This window comes from Aquarana catesbeiana, linkage group LG05 (assembly GCF_042186555.1).
Source record: "Aquarana catesbeiana isolate 2022-GZ linkage group LG05, ASM4218655v1, whole genome shotgun sequence".
In the NCBI taxonomy this organism is placed as follows: domain Eukaryota; kingdom Metazoa; phylum Chordata; class Amphibia; order Anura; family Ranidae; genus Aquarana; species Aquarana catesbeiana.
In genome coordinates this window covers 73,490,006-73,510,392 of record NC_133328.1, presented here as the reverse complement: position 1 = coordinate 73,510,392, position 20,387 = coordinate 73,490,006, and the positions used below count along the sequence as shown (strand labels likewise).

The following is a 20,387-nucleotide window of genomic DNA, read 5'->3' as shown; positions in this document are numbered from 1 at the left end:
GATTTGTGGGCAGCATTACCACTAAAACGTGTGCTGTGCATTTAGTTTGACCACTCTTGAAGGTACCCCAAACGTGGTGTAATTCTGCCATGATTGTTACACAGCAATCACAAAAAAATGTGCATTTAAAACATTGCACCAGGCTTGCCACCCAAAAAGGAGCAGGAGCTTCTTTTGGGCGACAAATGTGTGACACTTGGAAACGCGTAAATGGCACTTTAAAACTTATAAGCAGGAACACTTGCTCCTGAACAGGGCCTACTGGGGGGAATCTTCCAATGGGGGCACCTGTTCCTGTGACATCTGTGTGAGTGGGGATTTCTCTCACATGGGAAAGATATCTTCTCATCTCCTGTTTAGTTTACAGGACAGGAAGTAAAGTGAATCTCCCTCATGAGACACATATTGCAAAAAAAAGTTGTGCAAATCCTTCCCACTCTATTCAAAAAAAAGTTTTCTCTTTAGATATACTTTTAATAAAAATAAAGATGTAAGAGGTAGGTTGAAGTATAAGTGATTATTGGTGTGTCGCCCTGTGTGTGGGCAGTACAGGAGCTCACATAGAGCACGGTGATTGGACATCTCCAGGGATGGACACAACACATGGGGATGTCGGCTGTGATTACACTTCCGGTTCCTGCTGTCACAGGGGACGGAGCTCAGGAAGTATGATCCTCGGGGCTCTCCGTACTTCGGATCAGTCCATTCTACACCCCGGGGGGACTCCGCCACCACTCCTCCCTTCTACGTAGGTTTGTGCCGCCTGTCCGCCTCAGCACCTCCTCCCCATTGGCTGACTGTACGGGTCAGGGACAGTCTGGGAAGCAAAGGGGACTTCCGGCCGTGAGAAGCTCCGTGTCTCTCCCCCGTCCAGGCGGGCAGATGGTGGATCCCGGCATCCCAGGTAATGGCAGCTGAGTGAGCGGTGTCGGTGACAGCTGATGATCTCCCGCAGAGGATCCCCAGTGACGCGTGTACAGGTACCGACCTCCCCTCCCCCCACACACACCCCTCCGAGCCCCAACTCAGCACCGACCACAGGGGGCGCTCTACAGATAGGAGTGTCTACATGGGAACCCCCCCCGGGAGCCGGCACTCCTCACTGCCCCATGACTGACACACATGGGTAGTAGGCCTCCGCCTGCACTGCACCCTGCCACTGATCCCTACATGAGTCTGTGTATACATAGAGCCAGGACTGATCCCTACTACACAGTGCAGGTACATGAGCCAGGTCTGATCCCTACTACACAGTGCAGGTACATAGAGCCAGGTCTGATCCCTATTACACAGTGCAGGTATATAGAGCCAGGACTGATCCCTACTACACAGTGCAGGTACATAGAGCCAGGACTGATCCCTACTACACAGTGCAGGTACATAGAGCCAGGACTGATCCCTACTACACAGTGCAGGTACATAGAGCCAGGACTGATCCCTACTACACAGTGCAGGTACATAGAGCCAGGACTGATCCCTACTACACAGTGCAGGTACATGAGCCAGGACTGATCCCTACTACACAGTGCAGGTACATGAGCCAGGTCTGATCCCTACTACACAGTGCAGGTACATGAGCCAGGTCTGATCCCTACTACACAGTGCAGGTACATGAGCCAGGACTGATCCCTACTACACAGTGCAGGTACATGAGCCAGGTCTGATCCCTACTACACAGTGCAGGTACATGAGCCAGGTCTGATCCCTACTACACAGTGCAGGTACATGAGCCGGGACTGATCCCTACTACACAGTGCAGGTACATGAGCCAGATCTGATCCCTACTACACAGTGCAGGTACATGAGTCTGTGTATACATAGAGCCAGGACTGATCCCTACTACACAGTGCAGGTACATGAGCCGGGACTGATCCCTACTACACAGTGCAGGTACATGAGCCAGATCTGATCCCTACTACACAGTGCAGGTACATGAGTCTGTGTATACATAGAGCCAGGACTGATCCCTACTACACAGTGCAGGTACATGAGCCGGGACTGATCCCTACTACACAGTGCAGGTACATGAGCCGGGACTGATCCCTACTACACAGAGCAGGCACATGGTAATCATGGCACAGATCAGAGCTGACCCCCTATATATGGTGCACAGGACTCTGTACATTGTATACATGGACACAGATGAGAACTGATCCCTACTACACAGTGCAGGTACACAGGACTCTGTACATTGTATACATGGACACAGATGAGAACTGATCCCTACTACACAGTGCAGGTACACAGGACTCTGTACATTGTATACATGGACACAGAGGAGAACTGATCCCTACTACACAGTGCAGGTACACAGGACTCTGTACATTGTATACATGGACACAGAGGAGAACTCGGCTCTCATTTACAGCACTGAACACACAGCTCTATGTACACACATATATATATATATATATATATACATTGCAGGACATACACTACAGTGCATCCAGAAAGTATTCACTTCACTTCACTTTTTCCACAAATTATGTTACATCCTTATTCCAAAATGGATTAAATTCAATATTTTCCTCAAAATTCTACAAACAATACCCCATAATGACAATGTGAAAGAAGTTTGTTTGAAATCTTTGCAAATTTATTTAAAAAAACAAAAACAAAAAAATCCCATGTAATGAGTATTCACATTCTTTGCCATGGCACTCCATATTGAGCTCAGGTTCATCCTCTTTCCACTGATCATTCTTGAGATGTTTCCACTACTTGATTGGAGTCCACCTGTGGTAAATTCAATTGATTGAACATGATTTGGGAAGGCACACACCTGTCTATATAAGATCACACAGTTAACAGTGCATGTCAGAGCACAAACCAAGCCATGAAGTCCAAGGGATTGTCTGTAGACCTCCGAGACAGGATTGTATTGAGGCACAGATCTGCCGAAGGATACAGAAACATTTCTGCAGCATTGAAGGTCCCGATGAGCACAGTGGCCTCCATCATCTGTAGATGGAAGAAGTTTGGAACCACCAGGACTCTTCCTAGAGCGGGCCGTCCGGCCAAACTGAGCGATCGGTGGGAGAAGGGCCTTACAGGGAGGTGACCAAGAACCTGATGGTCACTCTGACAGAGCTCCAGAGTTTCTCTGTGGAGAGAGGGAAACCTTCCATAATAACCATCTCTGCAGCACTCCACCAATCAGGCCTGTATGGTAGAGTGTAGGGTTGTCCCGATACCACTTTTTTAAGACCGAGTACAAGTACCGATACTTTTTTTTCAAGTACTCGCCGTTACCAATACTTTTTTTTTTTTATGTCATGTAGCACTAATGGGCACTGATAGGTGGCACACACTGATGGCTGGCACTGCTAGATGGCGCTGACTGATGAGCACTAATAATAGGTGGCACTGATTATGCAGCACTGATAGGTGACATGCACTGACAGGTGTCACGCACTACTGGTGGGCACTGACGGGGGTCACGCACTACTGGTGGGCACTGACGGGGGTCACGCACTACTGGTGGGCACTGACGGGGGTCACGCACTACTGGTGGGCACTGACGGGGGTCACGCACTACTGGTGGGCACTGACGGGGGTCACGCACTACTGGTGGGCACTGACGGGGGTCACGCACTACTGATGGGCACTGACGGGGGGGGGGTCACGCACTACTGATGGGCACTGACGGGGGGGGGGTCACGCACTACTGATGGGCACTGACGGGGGGGGGGTCACGCACTACTGATGGGCACTGACGGGGGGGGGGGGGTCACGCACTACTGATGGGCACTGACGGGGGGGGGGGTCACGCACTACTGATGGGCACTGACGGGGGGGGGTCACGCACTACTGATGGGCACTGACGGGGGTCACGCACTGATGGCTGGCACTGCCTGATGGCTGCCAGTGGCACTGGCTGAATGGGCACTGATGAATGGTAGTAACGGATGTCACTGATGAGAACTGGTTGATGGCTGACATTTATGGGCACGATAGGATTAATTTTTTTATGCTGCCTCTGCGACGCCCATCTTGGTACACCTTGCACTCGGCCTCAATAAAGCAGCAGCGGACATCTTGTTACACCCAGCCCGAACTATATGGGCTGGGTGTAACAAGATGTCCGCTGCTGGCATACTGTGGCCGAGTGCAGGGTGTACTAAGATGGGCGTCGGGATATTCAGTTACACTGATGGTGTAACTGCAACACGGAGCGTCACTTCCATTACCGAGTGTGAAGCCTCCGGTCGCCGATCCCGATGGATGATGCAGCTGTGCCCTGCACTCTGTACTACCTACTTGAAGACTCGGAAAACTCGCTCTCCGCTCTGCTCCCAGCTCCGCCCTCTGCCTTCTGTCTCCGCCTGCTGAATTCCTGTCTCTCCCATCCCAGCCAGGTATCGGCTAAGGCATCAGGAGCATTTGCGTGAGTACAAGTACTCGCGCATATGCTCGGTATCGGGACAACCCTAGTAGAGTGGCCATATGGAAGCCACTCCTCAGTAAAAGGCACATGACAGCCCTCCTGGAGTTTGCCAAAAGCCACTTGAAGGACTCAGACCATGAGAAACAAAATTCTCTGGTCTGATGAAACAAAGTTTGAACTCTTTGCCCTGAATGGCAAGCGCCATGTCAGGAGGAAACCAGGCACTGCTCATCACCTGGCCAATACCATTCCAACAGTGAAGCATGGTGGTGGCAGCACCATGCTGTGGGATGTTTTTCAGTGGCAGGAACTGGGAGACTAGTCAGGATTGAGGGAAAGATGAATGCAGCAATTTACAGAGACATCCTTGATGAAAACCTACCAACAGGACAATGACCCTAAGCTAACAAAGGAGTGGCTACGGGGCAACTCTGAAAGTCCTTGACTGGCCCGGCCAGAGCCCAGACTTGAACCCAATTGAACATCTCTGGAGAGATCTGAAAATGGCTGTGTACCGACGTTCCCCATCCAACCTGATGGAGCTTGAGAGTTCCTGCAAAGAAGAATGGGAGAAACTGCCCAAAAATAGGTGTGCCAAGCTTGTAGCATCATACTCAAAAAGATTTGAGGCTGTAATTGGTGCCAAAGGAGCTTCACCAAAGTATTGAGCAAAGGCTGTGAATACTTATCTACATGGGATTTTTTTTCTTTCTTTCTTAGTTTTTAATACATTTGTAAGGATTTCAAACAAACCTTCTTTCACGTTGTCATTATGGGGTGTTTGTAGCATTTTGAGGAAAATAATTTTAATCCATTTTGGAATAAGGCTGTAATATAACAAAATGTGGAAAAAATGAAGCGCTGTGAATACTTTCTGGATGCACTGTATTCTACCAAAAGTAATGGGACCCCTGCCCTTAAATGAACTTTAATGACATCCCAGTCTTAGTCCGTAGGGTTCAATATTGAGTTGTCTCTCCCTTTTGCAGCTATAACAGCTTCATCTCTTCTGGGAAGGCTGTCCACAAGGTTTAAGAGTGTGTCTATGAGAATGTTTGACCATTCTTCCAGAAGAAGCCTATTTGTGAGGTCAGGCATTGATGTGGAGGAGAAGGCCTGGCTCACAGTCTCCGCTCTAATTCATCCCAAAGGTGTTCTATCGGCTTGAGGTCAGGACTCTGTGCAGGCCAGTCAAGTTCCTCCACCGCAAACTCGCTCATCCATGTCTTTATGGACCTTGCTTTGTGCACTAATCCAAATCATTTGGTGGAGAGGGGATTATGGTGTGGGGTTGTTTTTCAGGGGTTGGGCTTGGCCCCATAGTTTCAGTTAAGGGAACTCCTTAACTGCTTGCAGTGCAGCGCACGACGATATACGTCTGAAAAATGGCACGGCTGCGCAAATGGGTGTACCCGTATTTTCCCCTTTAAAACGCGGGCTAGCGGGTGCGCATCCATGGTGGTGTGCTCGCGGGTCCCGCCGACTCGATGTTCACCGGGGGCCTGCGATCGTGACACGGAGAGGCAGAACGGGGAGATGCCTATGTAAACAAGGCATTTCCCTGTTATGCCTAGCAACATGACAGGGATGTGATCGGGAGCGGTGATCTCTGTCATGTTCTAGTGAGCCCATCCCCCCCCCAGTTAGAGCACACTGGGGGAACACACTTAACCCCTTGATCGCCCCTAGTGTTTAACCCCTTCCCTGCCAGTGACATTTACACAGTAATCAGTGCATTTTTATAGCACTGATCGCTGTATAAGTGTCAATGGTCCCAAAATAGTGTCAAAAGTGTCTGATCTGTCCGCCGCAATGTCGCAGTCACGATAAAGATCGCTGCCATTACTAATAAAAAAAAAAAATAATAAAAATGCCATAAATCTATCCCCTATTTTGTAGATGCTATAACTTTTGCGCAAACCAATCAATATACGCTTTTTGCGATTTTTTTATTTATTTATTTATTTATTTATTTATTTTTTTCCCGTAGGGCAGCTGGCCCCCAAAGCCTCCCTTTTACTTACCTGAACCCGATTTGTTCCATTGACGGGGATGAGCACAGCAGCTCCCAGCCGCTGTCACTGGTCCTCATTGGGCAGATTGATGGTAGCGCAGCCATTGGCTCCCGCTGCTGTCAATCAAATCCAGTGACACGGGGGTGAGGCCAAATCCTGCTCTGTGTCAATAGACGCACTTGGGGTGGGGAGGAGCCAGGAGAGCCTCTGAGGGACCTCTGGGAAGAGGAGGATTGGGGCCACTCTGTGCAAAACCCTTGCACAGAGGAGGTAAGTATATCATGTTAGTGTTTTGTTACAAAAAAAAAAACGCTTTACAACCCCTTTAAGGTGTCAGCATACAAAGACCTTTTGGACAATTTCAAGCTCCCAACTTTGTGGGAACAGTTTGAGGATGGCCCCTTCCTGTTCCAACATGACTGCACACCATTGCACAAAGCAAGGTCCATAAAGACATGGATGAGCGAGTTTGGGGTGGAGGAACTTGACTGACCTGCACAGAGTCCTGACCTTAACCCAATAGAACACCTTTGGGATGAATTAGAGCGGAGACTGCGAGCCAGGCCTTCTCATCCAACATCAGTGCCTGACCTCACAAATGCGCTTCTGGAAGAATGGTCAAACATTTGCATTGACACATTTCTAAACCTTGTGGACCACCTTCCCAAAAGAGCTGAAGCTGTTATAGCTGCAAAGGGCGGGCCAACTCAATATTAAACCCTACAGACTAATGCCCTGTACACACGATCGGACATTCCAACAACAAAATCCATGGATTTTTTGCGACGGATGTTGGCTCAAACTTGTCTTGCATACACACGGTCACACAAAGTTGTCGGAAAATCCGATCGTTCTGAACGCGGTGACGTAAAACACGTACGTCGGGACTATAAACGGGGCAGTAGCCAATAGCTTTTGTCTCTTAATTTATTCTGAGCATGCGTGGCACTTTGTGCGTCAGATTTGTCCACACACGGTCGGAATTTACGTAAACGCATTTTGCTGTCGGAAAATTTTATAGCCTGCTCTCAAACTTTGTGTGTCCGAAAAATTCCGATGGAGCCCACACACGGTCGGAATTTCCGACAACAAGCTCCGATCGCACATATTCCGTCGGGAAGTCCGACCGTGTGTACAGAGCATAAGACTGGGATGCCATTAAAGTTCATGTAAAGGCAGGCTTCCCAATCATTTTGGTAATATTGTGTATGTGTACCTGTACAGTAGTATACATGATCCCATAGAGCTGAACTCGCATACATGGGACGAGACACACAGGTCTCTATACAATGGGAATCGTGGCACAGATCAGAACTGAGCTCTCATACAGTGCAGACACATGTGTCCCTCTACATTGGTATACATTAGGGGTCTCCATAAACAGAGGGCCAGTTTACTGTCCTTCTTCAGGATTTAGGGGGGCCGGACTGTGGTCAGTGTGAGGAGAAAATGTCCCGGCATCAGTGGGAGTAAACCGTACCCCATCATTGGTTTCAGCAGGAAGAATAGTTCCCCATTGTTGGTTTTAGCAGGAGGGATAGTGCCCCATGGTTGGTATTAGGGCTGCAACTAACGATTATTTTTATAATCTGATAAAAAGCTCAAAAGTTTGGTGTATAATTTAGTTAATATATGTAAATTATAAAATAAGACAATTTATTCTTTGTATATCTCTGTGCAGTGGTAAATATTAATAACCAGCTATATGGTTAGAGAACAAATGATCTTATCCAGTCTGAGAATAACGGACAGAACGATGTATATACTGTTGGGCCTCATGTACACTGCTGTTGCTAAATGGACGTTTAGGAGCAGTTGGGCATTTTTTTTTTTTTTTTTCAACTGCTTATGACCTCTCCTCTATGTTATCTTATCTGTCCATGTACACAGGGTCATTTATAGGCAGCTGAGATTAGAGACATTCAGACGCTGAGTTTAGAGGTATTTCAAGCACCAAATGCTTCTAAACACGGTAACTCGCATTTAGCCACATTTCATTTAAAAATTTAAAAAAATTTTTTTTTTCAAATGCTTCTAAACGCAAACGCGGCAAAACGCAGCTAAATGCGGCATGTAAACACGGCAAAACGGACGTTTTAAACATGGGTTACTATCTGTCAAGTTAAATCATTCAGGAGAGGTTGTAAAAACGTCCCATGTATATGAAGCCTTAGAGGTTGGATCCGGTGCATATCATCAGATTTGGATTTTTCAGACAGGACTGTAATATAATACTATAAATGGCAGACTCCCTTGTCATAGGTAGGTAGCTGGAAGCTACCTGCGCCCGCTGTCACTTATGCTGCCCATACACTAACAAATGATTCCTTTAAAAATGTTTGTTTTAGGAACGTTTGTCTGATTTTTCTAATCTTCACTGTGGCCAAATTGATGTCAGTTTTTGACCACAGTGATGGGAATATTCGCAGGAGCAAAACAGAAAACATTTCTCAATCTAACAGACTTTTGGACAGTGTATGTGGTTTTCATTCGGAAATTAGGTTCATTTTTAAAATTGAATGTTAAAAGCAAGTGAAATTTTCCAACGACATCGTCCAATAATTTAAATGTTTAAAGAATTTTTTTCTAACCAATATTCTAGTTTAAAAATTGATAAAAGTATGGCCAGCATAAGAGTTAGGTTGGCCATACACGGTTTGAATCTTGGCTGGATCAGCAGGAACTGGCCGAGATTCAAAACCATTAATATGCAGGCAGAATGTACCAATTTGATCAATCTACTTGGGTACAACCAGCCTGCTGGATTCTCTGGCGATTATCGCTAGCAGTTGGTATAGCCGCTAGTGATAATCACTCCACCTCCCCCCCCCCCAGTGGAGACGGCTTGCCCGGGCGGGCGGGTAAAAAAATGCCAGAACCTCTGGCAGAAAAAGCAGTATTAAGCCTCATGCACACTGCTTTATTGTAAACATTGTTTATCCTGACAGGAGAAAATCAGTATTACAAACTCTTCTCAGTTGCATTTATTCAAAACCGTTTAGGTGAGTTTAGCAGACTTTACCAGATTTTGGAGTTTGGATGTTTATTTCATTGCAGGGTCGATTGATTAAGGGCCAGTTCACACCACATGCAGTCCAGTGCGTTTTTGGTTTTTTTTTTTGTTTTGTTTTTCTGCATCAAAAATGCATGGAAAGTAGGTTATATGGTTTTTAATTGCATAGTTCACATCAGTGCTTGCAGTTCCAGAAAAAAAAAAAAGTGGAAACATGCTGCATTTTTCCTGCACTGGACTGTACTGGAACACTGTAAAATACACTGGAATGCACATGTCCTTATTTAAAGCGGAGTTCCACCCAAAAGTGGAACTTCCGCTCATCTGGTTTCCCCCCCACCCCTCTCCGGTGCCACAATTGGCACTTTTCAAAGGGGAGGGGGGTGCAGATACCTGTATTAGACAGGTGTCTGCACCCACTTCCGGGAATAGACTCCCGCGGAAGTCACGCCCCGCTGTCTCCTGGGAAACACACATAGGAGATAGTGGGGACCACTTAGGACACGCAGCGTGACTTGCGCATGCGCAGTAGGCAACCGGAAAGTGAAGCCGCAACGCTTCACTTCCTTATTCCCTCACTGAGAATGGCGGTGGCAGCAGCCGAGAGCCGAGCTATTGCTCGGCTTTGGCTGCCGACATCGCTGGACTCCAGGACAGGTAAGTGTCCGTTTATTAAAAGTCAACAGCTGCAGTATTTGTAGCTGCTGGCTTTTAATAATTTTTTTTTTTCAGGTGGACTCCCTCTTTTTAAGGTTAAAAAAGAGGGGTAAAATGCAGTGGACTGCACCAAAAACGCACATGCTGAAAAGCATCTGGGATGCATCTGGACTGCGTTACTATAGTGTGAACTGGCCCTTAAATCAAGTAGATATAAATCCTGATTTTATTTCACTAATAAAAAGGTTTGATTTACATCATAATTTTTTAAAGAGCACAGTCCCATTCACTTTAATGGGAAGGCTGGTGATGCGGCAGTGACACAACAAGGTGAGGGATGTGGTGGCAGCAGGTGAGTGGATGCTAACAGGCGCTGCCATGATGGATCTGAAATGACAGGTGCTCTTTAAATGTAAAAACTAATTCTTGTTGGTAGTTAGAAAACCTTCATTTTGTTTGCAAAAAATAAAGATTCTATTTCGAATAATAAGCTGTCAGGTTATTAAAACAGCGATATCAGAACGGATTCAATTGTGCAATTCTAACTAAGCTCCATTTCATGCTGAATAAACTAAATTATTAATGTATCTTTAAACTATCTTTATGTAGATTTTTACTCCAAAAGCATTTTATTAAAATAAGTTTGAAAAAAAAAAATTGGATTTATAATCCGCTTCAGATTGAAAAATCATTTTTGTGTTTTTTTTTTTTTTTTGTTTTTTTTAAATTATTTTTATCCACCCTGTTTCATTGGTCAGAATTTTAATTTATTCTGGCCATCAAAGTAAATAAACACCTAGCATTTAAGAGCGTTCAGCGTGTTTTTGTGGTCAAAATTGCCTCTCCTGAATGCAATTTTAAGGCGTTCAGAAAACATCTTCCTAATTCCCCTGCTACTAAACTGCTAAAAATGTCCATGTGTGTATGGATACAAAGGATACCATAGAGGAGAGTTTAAGGCTTCATATACACTGGCCAGCCTTGGTTTTGCTGCATTTTACTGCGACTGGCGGTCAAAACATTCCTATCCTGAACGCGATTCTTCCGCGTTCAGGAAAGGGAGATTGAAGCTCATGTGTACATGGACACATAGGCTTTTATGGAGTTGAGTTAGGAGCTTTGGCAAAAAAATGGCAAAAGCTCCTAAACAAGTTTGGGAGCTGCCAGTGTACATGACGCAAAATACTCATAGTGGCCTGTGTTGCACAAGAGTTTGAGCGTTTATGGGCATTTGCTTTTAGAAGCATGTTGTCTCTGTTTTTTTTTTTTTTTCTCCTCTAAACATTACTCTTTGCTCATTTTTCAATATATTCAATGTACCCTTGAAAACTCTGAACGCACCTAAACGCTACGTTTATTTGCGTCAAGCATTTTTTTCTGTCCAAAAGTGCCTCTCAAAACATGATGCTTATGGGTGTGTTTTTTTTTTTTGATTAATGCATGTTTTACATATTAAACTGGCCCGCAAGATAAATAATGGCAGATTGTGCCTCAATGACTTTCATCTGAGGTCAGTGCCACATGTAGTCTGGAAATAGAAGGGCAAACGTCTTACTAAGTGCAGAGGGTGAGATCTCAGCCTGTTCATACTTGCACTGGCCCAGCACAATGGGCCAATTAGGTGCACTCTAAAGCCTCGCACACAAGGGCCGAATGCCAGGCTACATTCGGCCCATGTGTATGGGAGCCAGTCCGACAAAAGCCGGCTTCTGCCGGACGAGCTTGCTGGAAAACCAGCAGCCGACCGGCTCCCAATCAGACCGGAGTGTTCTGTTGGGGGACCGCCCTCCTGTCAGAACACAACAGCTCAGCGGAGAGGAGATCGCTGTACTAACCTCAGTTGTTAGTACAGCAGGTCCATCCAGAGCTGACCGTTCCCTTTTTTTTTTTTTTTTTTCATTCAACATGCTGGGTTGAACGGAATAAAAACTGTGTACCAGGCTTAAGCAGTGGTCTCTATTCGCTATGGATAAGGGACAACTATCCGCTTATGTAAAAATCTTAAAACATGCTGGAAAACATGTGATAAGGCGTTTGACATTTAGAAGAGCTCTTTATCTACCTCTAGGAAGTTGGCATTACTTTCTTTTTAGTAGCATTGATGGGGCTTTTATCCTTTTATTTTTTTTTTTTTTAATATCAATGTGTTTACTGAAAGCTTTTTGGTCATAGCAAACAAGAACACCATAGCTCAAAACAAACTCCATAAGGTTCAACACAGTGAAGGCCCCAGAGGCATACAGTGTACTTTTGCTCTGGCTGGCAACCTCCTGGCTTTGAGAAGTGTAGGTTTCTCTAATGGCCTGTCTAATCCATTTCATGATAGATAATTGGGATGTGCCCACTTTTGTGACCTGTGTTACAAACAAGATAAACAGGTTTTTTGACTTGAAACTTTTTCTCTTCCCTTTTTTTTAAATTTTTTTATTTGACGTATTTTCACAAAAGTAAGGAAGTACTATATCTTGGGATCAGTCAAAAGCAGCAGCTACATTGGGTTGAAACTCTGGTTCTACCTGGAGCACAATCCTGCCTGGAAAGACTGGGGAAAAAAATAGGCCTGCAAAAGGTAGTTTTTGAATCTCACTTACTACTTCTAAGTAGATGCTAGGACTACCGGCACAACCATTTTCAGAATGATATCCCTGTCTAAACCACTTAGACAGGGTTCGAAAGGAGATTGTTGCAAAGCTTGGAGGACCACACCTTGGTGCCTTCAAGGAACGGAACGAGACTGATTACTGCCTACTAACTAAGAACCTGTTAATCAGAGGCTCTTTGGATAACCTCAACCCCACACAAGCTAAAAGTGCCGCTACTTGCACTTTACGAGTGTTGACTGGTAAGCAGATCTGCATTTCTTCTTAAAGGAACTCTAAAACAGAGGCTGGAATGCTATGGGGATCTTTTATGTTACCCTACAGCCACAACTTTAAATGTTTTTTGTTTTACTTTTCCATAAACGGCATTTGATTTTTACTACTTGCTATAATAGTGTTTATCACTCAATCAGAAAGCTGGTGGGATTTCAGCAGTTGCCTTTCAGGTACCAAGCTGCTGTTGCACATTGGGGTGCAGCACTGGTCCCTGATGGATCAAGTCTGGAAGTTTTTGCAGAATCCAAAGCCGACCCATGTTAAACCACTAGAGCAGGGGTCTCCAAACTTTCTAAATAAAGGGCCAGTTTACTGTCCCTCAGACTTTAAGGGGGCTCGACGTTGGTTTTCAGTGGGAGATTTAGTGGCCCATTGTTGGTGTCCTGTCGGTGGGAAGATTGGCATTCCATCATTGGTGCCGGTGTAGGGATTAGTGCCCCAAGTGCCGCAACTTGGGGACCAATACTCGAGACTGCTGAACTATGGTTTCCGTGGCCAAAGGAGGTCAGTAAGAATCATACTGACTTCAGGGTTGATTTACTAAAGGCAAATCCACTTTGCACTGCAAGTGCACTTGGAAGATCGATTTCAGCGACTACACTTCCAAGTGCATTTCCAGTGCCTTTAGTAAATAGACCCCTTTATCTGTCCAACACTTTCTGAATGATTGGGAGCTGGCTGGGTAAACATGTCTGGTGCCTGGATTTCATTGTGCTCCTCCCAGATAAAAGAAAAAAAAAATTCTAATTGCATTCCTTTTAGTATGCAGACAAGTCTATGCTCTATGGTCTTCCCCATTGCTCCACAATCTGAAGATAAACTTGATTTAATTGTCATTCTGTCTGACTCAATTCCTTTCTGCTAAAAAGTTTGCTAGGGAATTTAAAATTTCTTTTTATTAGTACAGCAGACCGAGATAAAAGGTGTTTATACCACAACCCGAACAGCCCAAGCTGTACACCACAAATTAGAGCAGAACAACTTTTTCTTGATATACAGATGCTTCCGTTCCAGAACATCGCCTCACGATTTCCTAATCGTACCATTCCATTCTTCAACTATTTACAAATCAGGCACTTTCTTAATAGGACAATACCCCTCTCTAAATGGTATAGAGCCTACACTCCCTTTTGAAGCACTATGTACCAGCACAGGGCCACTAAGACACTTGATATCGGTGGTATACTCGCTCCTATTCAGTGACTGTGACCCCAAGGCGAACAAAATCAGCCAGCAATGGGAAGGGGAGCATGCCTTGGACTTGCCTAAGGAAGAATGGGAGCGAATGTACAACCTCATCCATAAGGGATCAATTAACGTATCGGCGCAAGAAAATGGTTTTAAAATATACTCTAGATGGTATAGGACGCCTAATAGGATTTACAAGTATCACCCACAGGTCTCTCAGCAATTCTGGAGATGCGATTCAGCAATAGGCTCCTTAGTACATATTTGGTGGGACTGCACAATCTTACACCCCTTTTGGCAAGAAGTCACCGCCTGACAGCCAGAATAACGACCTACACCCCAGACTTTACCCCGGCTCAGTATCTGCTCCACCACACATCCATACTCCACTCGGCCTACAAAAAAATCCCTTATGCCCTGTACACACGACCGGTTTTGCCGTTGAAATAAACTCTGAATGTTTTTCCGACGGAATTACGCTCAAGCTGTCTTGCATACACACGGTCACACCAAATTCCGACCGTCCAGAACGCTGTGACGTACAACACGTATGAAGGGACTAGAAAACAGAAGTTCAATAGCCAGTAGCCAATAGCTTCCGTTTCGTACTTGCTTCAGAGCATGCGTCGTTTTTGGTGCATCGGAACAGCATACAGACGAGCGTTTTTTCCGATAGTAATTTGTTCCGTCGGAAAAATATAGAACATGTTCTCTATCTAAGTCCGTCCTGAATTTTCGACGGAAAAAGTCAGATGGGGCATACACACAGTCGGAATATACGATGAAAAGCTCCAATCGGACTCTTTCTCTCGGAAATTCCGCTCGTGTATACGTGGCATTACCCTCCACCTCATCAATGCATACCAGTCCACTGGAAAAGCCCTAATCCTCCCAGTATTGCTGAATGGTTCCGCCGCATAGAGAGAATAGCGGAAATGGAGAACTTAATCCACCAAGCAAAAGAGACACCAACCAAATACCAAAAAACCTGGGCATGCTGAATCCACTTTAGAGAATCCACAGAATTTCAAACCCTATTCCACAATACATAAACATCGGACCCCCAGAGACCACCACGACACATTGTACAAACCTGCTCTTTTAACACACAAGCAGATACACCCCCCCTTCCCCCACTTCTAACGATTTAATTTTTAGTTTCTCTGTTACCACAGACCGTAGGGACAACAAACAACAATGTCAAATGCCCCCACCCTTTCACCCCCTAGTGGGGGTGTAGTATATTTTATGAAGAAACTTGAACAGGTGATCACGGGCCAACACCAGTCTGGCAAATGTGGTGCTCCAGACATCATCCCAGTCATCATTGTCAAGCTGCGGGAAATCCAGCATCCAGGCAGCACGACAGGATTTGAGAAGCTTTTGTAGTGTCAGTGAACAGTTCCTTATATATATTAGATAAGGCTTTGGGCAGTTCCTTGTCCCTAAGTAGTGATTCCAGGTCACCAGCCTTTTTTTTTTTTTTTTTTGAACGGATTGTCAACTTGAAAATGTAAAACATTGAAACAAAAAAAGAAATCGGAAAAAAGAGGTGTTTATATATTAGGAGAGGAGATCTGGTGCCACCTTATGTATGTATGCATCCTACAGCTGTAGCATTTTCTGAAATGATCTATACGTGTTTCTGGGTAGTTTTAGTGAAGAAAGTACCTTTTGTGGATTTTCCTTGGCTAGAGGTTCTCTTGAATTTGTAGAAAATTCTGCCCACTTTTTGTTTTCTACCCCAAGTGCTTGCACCTGCAGTAATTTATGTCAGGTTGGTGGTGTTGGTTTGATTAATCTTTACACCAAAGGAGTCCTTGTTTTTATCGATTGGGGTGAGGGAACTTGCTTGTCCATCATAGTCTGAGAGCCATCCCAGTTTAAGAGAAAGTTCTGCAACTGTCTTGATGACTTTATGCCTACTTCTGGTATTGAATATGTCGTAAGGCCTAGCAGCCTCATAACTAATCTTAGGGATGGTGTTGAGACAGCTAGTAAGGAGTCTACCTCTGACTGAATCTTCTGGGTTTTCTGAGTGAGTAAAAATATATCTTTTACACTCTGGTATCGATTTCGTATCCTAGAAAATTTGCTGTCTGTTCTGGAGTGAGATTTGAGTTTTCAGTGTTATTATCCATCCCAATTTTCTTAGATGATCGTGTCATTTTCATATCTGGCAGGAGTTGAATCTCCTTTTGAACTGTAGGAAAATGTCAAAATAGGTTACTAAGGAAATTTCTTTTCCCTCAGGGGGAGCTTATGCCTAGGATTTTGGTAAATATGCATGGTGCAGACAACAGGCCAAAGGTAGAGTGGCAAATTGTCAATGTGTTGTGCCCAGTTTTCCCATCAAAGCACACCTTGGGTATTTCTGTGACAGCATTCGAATGAAAATGTTCAGATATCCCTTTGATCTGACATCAATGTGAATGCATCTTTTATCAGCAGGTTACTTGACTCAGCGATTCGGGAGATTCAGGTTCATGATAACCTGAAATTTCCCTGAAGGCTTTTAAAGGACTGTAATATCACGGAATCGTTCCCACACTTCGCTGAGTGCTTCCGTCAGTACACTTCTGGACCTTCAGATATCAGATATTGCAGCCACATGTCGTAACCAAGAACCAGGCAAGACTAGCTCAGTTACAAACTGGAACATGGAGTGTTTGTTTGAACAGACATCCCTCCCTCCTGATCATATTAACCTAACAATACAACTGTAACCAGAAACATAATTAACTAATTATTTAAACCAGCCTAGGTGACTAGACTGTTTTGGCCCCTACAACAGTGAATACAACAGACACCTTATTACAAGTATAAACACATCTCACAAGGGTTTGCTAGCAGAGACAAAAGGTGTTCCAATAAGCACAATTAACAATACAAACTGTGATTTCCCCCTTCCTCAGCCTAGTAGGCAACAGACTATAGCAGGAGACCTCAGTAGAAGACTGTTCGGTACCTACATTGAAGAGATCAATGTGGCCAGTTCTTTCCATGAACGTGTAGTTCAGAATCAAACAAACCAAGAAAAGTCTTTATATATTTCCTGGGAGATATTGTGGATAAATATTGCTGTCTCATCTGAAGTAATCAAAACCACGTTCTCAGTGTCCGTTAAGTGGTGGCCCATCATTCGAGAATGATCTGCTCTCTCCCTGGGCCATAGTCAGTGGGTAAAAGGCTTGCTCCCAGTCCTATCCAGAAGCCCCTATCTTGGTTAGGTCTGTCACAAGTAAAATCCCCAATAAAGGTCCCCTACAGACAGTTTCACAGCTGAGTTTTGTGAATTTAATTCCTGAATTACAGGAGGAAAGATGTTAGTCTCCGTCTTATATCTTGGAAAAGAGGTTATAAGCGACATTGCCTGTACTCTCTACAAATCATATTGGGGATAAGTGGATTGTTTGTGACCGATTACCATTGTGGGAGGAAGTTCCCCTATCTTCCTCCCATAGTCTGGGCCCAGTCTGTGTGACTTTGGCAGTGGGCAGTGTGTGTGTGTGTATGTGTATATATATATATATATATATATATATATATATATATATATATATATATATATATATATATATATATATATATATATATATATATATATATATTTTAGTGTGTGTGTGTATGTATATATATATATTTTTTTTTTTTTAGTATTTTATTAGTTTTTATATAGGAAACAAAACGACAATCTTACAGGATGCATATCGTCAGATTATAGATTGACATCAATTAGAAAGATAATCACGTACATTAGCATCAAGGTATTGTTTATTGTACATAAGACAACCAAAACACAACAGTACTAAAACAGCTGGTGATGATGACATTCAAAGTAAGTACCATTCCATTCAAGGTATGCAGAAAGGAAAATGGACATCATATGCCACATTCCAGTACAAAACAAAATACCTCTCCTGACCATTTTTTATTGAATTTCTTTGGACAACCCCTTGCCGTATAGGCCATTTTGTAAGTGAACAGGGCATTATTGATCAAATCCACCCACATCTGAACACTAGGGGGTTCTGGCCTCTTCCAACATAGAGCAATGGCTATTTTAGCAGAAAAAAAAGGAATCTAGTCAGTACTTTTTGAGAGGCACCAAGATCCCCCTCCTTCATATCTCCAAGGAGACCCCTGGATGGGGTACATGTGTTTTGGTAAGGCTAGTGTTGATTCCGTAAAGGAGGTAATACTGGACCAGAACTACCATATTCTTGGGCATTCCCATATTATATGGAAAAAAATTCCCATACCATTGTGACCTCCTTGTTTTTAAGATTTTTTAAAACCTGAGGTTCTGAAAAGGGTCCTTGTCCTGCAGCGTTTTGTTTAATTGGCCTATCCAGAACAGGATCCAGTTCACTCCCAAACAAGAGTTCCCCATCAAAAGGAATCCATATAGCTTGGATTTGAAAGCAGAATCACCAGACCAGGTTTTTAACTATAGGGCCCTGCAGCTGAATTGATGAGAGCCATGGTTTTCCCCATAATAAGTACTGATTCTATTTAGTCATCCTCAATAATATTTACCAATTTGAGGTGCCAAAGATTCAAGTAGTAGCTATAGCTAATGCTGGTCTACAATAGCAAGCAAGCTTCTATTTATCCCAGGCTTTTTTCAGCAGATATTTCAGCTTTTTTTTTTTTTTTTTTTTTTTTTTTTTTTATCCATGGGGGTCCCTAAAGACCCTCATAACCTCAAATGATAAATCCAAATTCTTTGACACCTGTGACAAAGATTTATCCAATTATGGACACTTGTCCCTTAACTTGGAATCCTCCTCAGAGAAAGGGAATTTCCTTTTAAAGTGGAGTTCCACCCATATAAAAGTCAGCAGATACTAAAAGTGTTGACTTTTATTAATCGGACATTCGCCTGTCCCACGGTCCAGCGATGCAGGCAAACGAAGCCCCGCTCCTCTGCCCCTCCTCTCTGCGACGCTGGCATTGTCACTGTGGGCGCCCAGCTGTGGCTTCACAGTCGGGCACGCACTGCGCATGTGCGAGCCACACCGCACTGTGACTGGCCGGGCAATCATCTGGGACATGTCCCAGATGATTGCCGAGAGGGAGGGGGGAGAGGTGAACTTCCGGCGGTGCTGCGAGAGGTGGATCCCTCTAAAAAGAGGATATCCGTCCCCCCCCCCCCCCCCCAGAAAAAAAATGACATGCCAAATGTGGACGTCAGCACATGCAAATACAGGGATATCTCCTAAACCGTGCAGCCCAATTATAGACTTGCCTGTAGTTTAAAGTGGTTGTAAGGGTTTACAACCACTTTAAGAAACACTTAAAATAAATAAATAAATAAACAAGAAAGAAAACTGTAGTCAATCGTAACTGTTTTTGCAGATCAAGCAGAGTATAAAATATATGGAATCGCTCAATTTGAGGAAAGTATTATGGAATCACCATGTACTTTACAGTTCTAAAACAAACCTCTGCATCAGATTGCAACCTGAAAAATGATGTCGTAGTTGTCATCACCAAACATCCTTTCAATTGATGGAATAAGAAAAGTGTCCAAGATCTCAATATAAACTTGTGCATTTATTAAAGATTTAATGACGGTCATCTCCTCCGTACCTTTACCTGACCTTCAACCCCATATCATCAAAACAGAAAAAAACAAGGTTACAGTGGGCTAAAGAAAGGCAATCATGGCCTGTGGTTGACTGGATGAAAGTGATATTCAGTGATGAATAACGAACTGCATTGGGCAGGGTGATGATGCTGGAACTTTTGTTTGGTGCCGTTTCAATGAAATGTATGAAGACGTCTGCCTGAAGAAAACATGCACATTTCCACAATCATTGATGATATGGGGTTGCATGTTAGGTACAGGTACGGGGGAGATGACCGTCATTAAATCTTCAACAAATGCACAAGGTTTATATTGAGATTTTGGACACTTTATTCCATCAATTGAAAGAATGTTTGATGATCATGACAACATCATTTTTGAGGATGTAATCTGATGCAGAGGTTTGTTTTAACCAGTTCCCGACCGGCTCACGCAGATATACTGTGGCACAATGGATCTCCTGGGTGAAATCCCGTATGGGTACATCCTTCCCTTTAGTGGCCGCCAAAAGGCCGCGCGCACCGCTGCTGCACAGTGGGGGGGGACCCGATGCGTGTGGCCGTGGACAAGCACCAGCACAGGGATTTGTGTGTGTAAACGCACAAATCTCTGTTCTGTCAGGGCAGAAGAGACATGTCGTTTGTTCTTACTAAGTAGG

General features: G+C 44.2%; 1 protein-coding gene across 2 annotated transcripts in view; it reads left to right on the top strand.

The window, feature by feature from the left end:
• Positions 1 to 684: 684 nt before the first annotated feature.
• The window catches only part of CUL2 (cullin 2), a 163,237-nt gene continuing 143,534 nt past the window's right edge, over positions 685 to 20,387 (top strand). The window contains exon 1 of one of the 2 annotated variants that reach the window (XM_073629885.1): positions 685 to 904. The gene's annotated coding sequence lies outside the window, so the exon portion shown is untranslated. Of the gene's footprint in view, positions 981 to 20,387 lie in introns of both variants that reach the window. The other variant, XM_073629884.1, reaches the window with a different exon arrangement.